This window comes from Pithys albifrons, chromosome 1, assembly GCF_047495875.1.
Source record: "Pithys albifrons albifrons isolate INPA30051 chromosome 1, PitAlb_v1, whole genome shotgun sequence".
NCBI classification, from domain to species: domain Eukaryota; kingdom Metazoa; phylum Chordata; class Aves; order Passeriformes; family Thamnophilidae; genus Pithys; species Pithys albifrons.
In genome coordinates, this window is record NC_092458.1 from 35,404,723 (window position 1) to 35,408,480 (window position 3,758).

Consider the following 3,758-nt stretch of genomic DNA (forward strand, 5'->3'; position numbering starts at 1 on the left):
TTGCCTTGGCCTCTTTTGCTCAGGGGCTGAAGCCAGGCTGGATGCACTTGTTGGGAGCTATTTTCTCATCGGCAGAGTCAGAGACTGTATTAGTCAGCGTCCCTTTGTTTAAGTGCTGCAGTCCTCTTTCCTTCGTGTGACGCTGGAGAAGGACTTCCCTGGGCTCTGTGGGACAAGCCACCTCCACTTCCTTAGCTGTAGGGTATTTTTGACACGCGTGGGCAGTAACTGCTGATCCCTAGTGCGGGACACCTTCGGAAGAGGCTGCTCATTTATTTTGGACTGATGAAGAATTTACCTCTCGGGGAAAAAAGGGGTGTCTATTAACTGTTTATTAATGCGTCTTAATAACCGAAATTATCTCAATAGCGTAGAGCTCAGGAGTAAGAACCATTAAATCTGTTCATGTTTTAAGAGGGATCAGCCTGAACAGAAATCAATTAGCACTGCAGACAAAACCAAACCCTTCTTAAGACAAGTGACACTGCATTTTCAACATACTTCGGGAGTTAATCGTTAGCGCCGACCCTATTTCTTCCTACGTTTCAAACATTTCAGCATGAGGAGGTGCTGACAATTCTCAGCGGGGTAACCTTGGGAAAAGTCTCCATCACCAGGAGGGAGTTACTCCTCCCTTGGCCTTTCGTTTCACGCCTGCTGAGGAAATCCCACACAATCCCATGCCACAGTTTGGGGCAAGCAGCGGAGTTGGGCTGGGATACAAGCATACCCCTCCGCATCACCCCCCGTTTTCCCCGTGCCCTCTCCGCATCGCCCCCGTGCTCCGCGTTCCGGGGGAAGGCGGACCCACCCGCCCCGCCGGGACTGGGCATGGGCTGGGGACCGCACCGCTACCCTTCGCCGCAGTTCGCGGCGTCGTTTGCTCCGGAGCAGGTGAAATAGCCCCGTGGCACAGCACAGCAGGGCCGGGCGCATCCCCCTGCGGCAGTCCGGTGCGGTGGTTGCGGGCCGCTCCTCCGCACAGGATCGGCAGCCGGACTCCCCCGCCCCAAGCCTTCAGGCTTCTGCGGCTCTAGCAGAGCGGCTGCTCGCTCTGCAGCAGCCTGAGTACGTGTATGTCGCCCATGTCACCCCCCCCCGCGCTGCTCCTCGCCCTCGCATGACCCACTCTCCACACCCCCGGCCTCCCGCAGTGCTGTGCATCACTCCGGAGGTGGCCCGATGCTGTGCCAGCGCCCCGATGCGCCCTCTTGGCTTCCCCCGTGTCCCTGATGCCTACGTGCCAGCCCGACCCCGCAAAGGCCACTCCGAGCACAGAACGTGCGGCCCCAGGAATTTCGGGGGGCGACGGGAGAAGCCGAGGACAGAGATCTGTAGGTCTTTGCCTCGTGGGTCTTTGCTGACTGCTGTGGGGTCACCTAGGGGCCCTCGGTGTGTATTCAGCATCGGGGGGTCCCACTTTCACAGTGCCATACCGCTATGCTGATCCTCTCCCCGCCGCCTCAGGGGTGCTGCACTATCCCAAACTACAAACAATGACCCCCACTCCTTTGGGGGCTGCAACCCAGATGGACTTGATTTGTTATTCTCAGAAATAAAAAAAAAAAAACAACAAAACTGAAACACCCAAACCCAGTCCTGTAGTGGGGGACACACACCTGTGTGCTTTTCTCCTCAGAACTTGTAATAGCTAAAGTCTGGCATCCCAAAATACTGGGAGTGGGTCAGTAAAATCCTGCTGTGGCACCTTAGTCTTGGCTGCTTGGGCCTGTTGGTACTCCTCACAGACCTGATCGCTGTACCATCAACCTCTTGCCTGCCTGCAAGTCCCTGGGACCCTAAATCAGACAAAACCCAGGTTTGTCCCATGTGCTCCTTGCCTTTGCTCCTGCTTGGCTTTCACCAGGTAGATGGGTCTCCAGCTCTTGGCCATCCCTACCTAGGGAGAATTTCCAGCTTCTGCTCCCCATCTGCCCCACCTGGACATAGGGCAGTGGCGGTGAGGGCTTTCCTCTCACCTCAACACTTGGTGGGCTGAAAGGTGAGATCTAGTGACAGAAGATGGAAAAGCTTAAAGATGAAGAAAAGTAATTTAAAGCATTCCTGCTGCAGGGGTTCTGGGGTTCTGCTCCGCAACTGCTTTACTTCCATATCTCTTATTCATTAGTTATGGGTTAAAATACAGAAGTGGAAACCTCAGATCTGGGTAAAAAAGTGATTTCAGGCTCTGATACTCAGCTTCAGAAAGATGAGCTACAGCCTAGGGACAGCTAAAGGAGATGGACATTAGAGGCATGTTTTTCTTGTGAGTCTTTTTTGCAAATCCTGGTGTGAGCATCCAGCGTGCTTGTGCAAGTGCATGGTCAGTCCCATGTGACTCCATCAACAGCTTTGGCTCCTGCCTTTCGTGTACTGCTGAATGCTTGAATGCACGTTCTTGGGTATCACTGGGCAATGAGGTTTCATTAAAACCTGCTGTTAAATGCCCAAGTCCAGGTGGTGGTTGGGCTATGGTCATTTCTTGACCAGCCTTTCTTGACCTTGTTACTATAATTACTGAAGAATAAAGATATGTTTGAAATTTGTTTTTCTGGCCTGAATATTCTGCATACACTATAAATAATACTTGCTCCTGCATCTCATCATTAGCATAATTTAACAATTAGCAAGCCAACATTCAAATAGTTCAGGAACCAGTATTGCTGGCCAATATTGACCAAAACATTTTGTATAAACAATACCCATTCATGGGTATCTGCACAAATCAAACTATATTGTCACATCCATAATATTTTATTAAAAATAAGCAATGTTAATTTGGATATTTTACTGTATTTTGAACATAACCTCAGCAATTTAAATAGAAAAAGCCACAAATGTAGAAGTAATCAGAAAGCAACTGCACCAGGTTTACCTTGGGCAAAGATAAAAGACACTCAGGAAAATCCAGACTACACTAAGGAAAATGACATCTCTACTGCAGATTTCACTAGGACCCAACTTCTTCCTTTTTTTTTTTTATGATTTGCAATAAATTAATTAGTTTCGGGGCTCCAAACTCTTCAGAGGGTCGTAAATCCTGATTGAAACATGCTTCTTCTTGAAGTTGCACCTGGATCACTTTTAGGAACTTTTAAAAAAAATTCATATGAAAGGTCCTCACTGCATAATAAAGTGAAATGTTGAAGAGGATACTGGATTAAATGAAAATTTAGTCTTTCATTTAAATCTCATAAGTATTCTTGAGAATGGTCTTTTCCTGACATGAGTTAATGACAAACTTGGCTCTTCAAGGACAGACTAGGACAAGTTATAAAAAGATTACTAATCAAAACAATTGATGAAGACATATTAAAACACACCCCTACCCCCACTCCCCCCTTTTACTTGCTCTAAAATCCTCAGTAACAATTTCTATTACATCAAATAACATGTACCCAAGGCAAGTTGCCTCTAAATGAGCAGAATATTTCACCTCTAGCTTGTAGGCAAGAAAAAGATCTCTCACTTTTGAAGGATGTAGGTATAAGATTACAAGGTTTTAGGGAAAGGGTACCTTTTATGGCACTGTTTTTGTAGGTATTGCTTCCACTTGACTGATGAAATTTTTATCAGTTTCCAAAACTCAAAGAAAATGAGTTCAAAAGACAGCATTAATTCTGTCTTGTGCTACTTTTGTAGAAGGGGAGTTAATTCGCCTACTGAAATATTTATTTATGATCAGCTGTGGAGAAGTAATGATAACTTCTGAGCACATCTGCCTTAGTCAGGTATTATACTTTTAACAAATGCCTGTC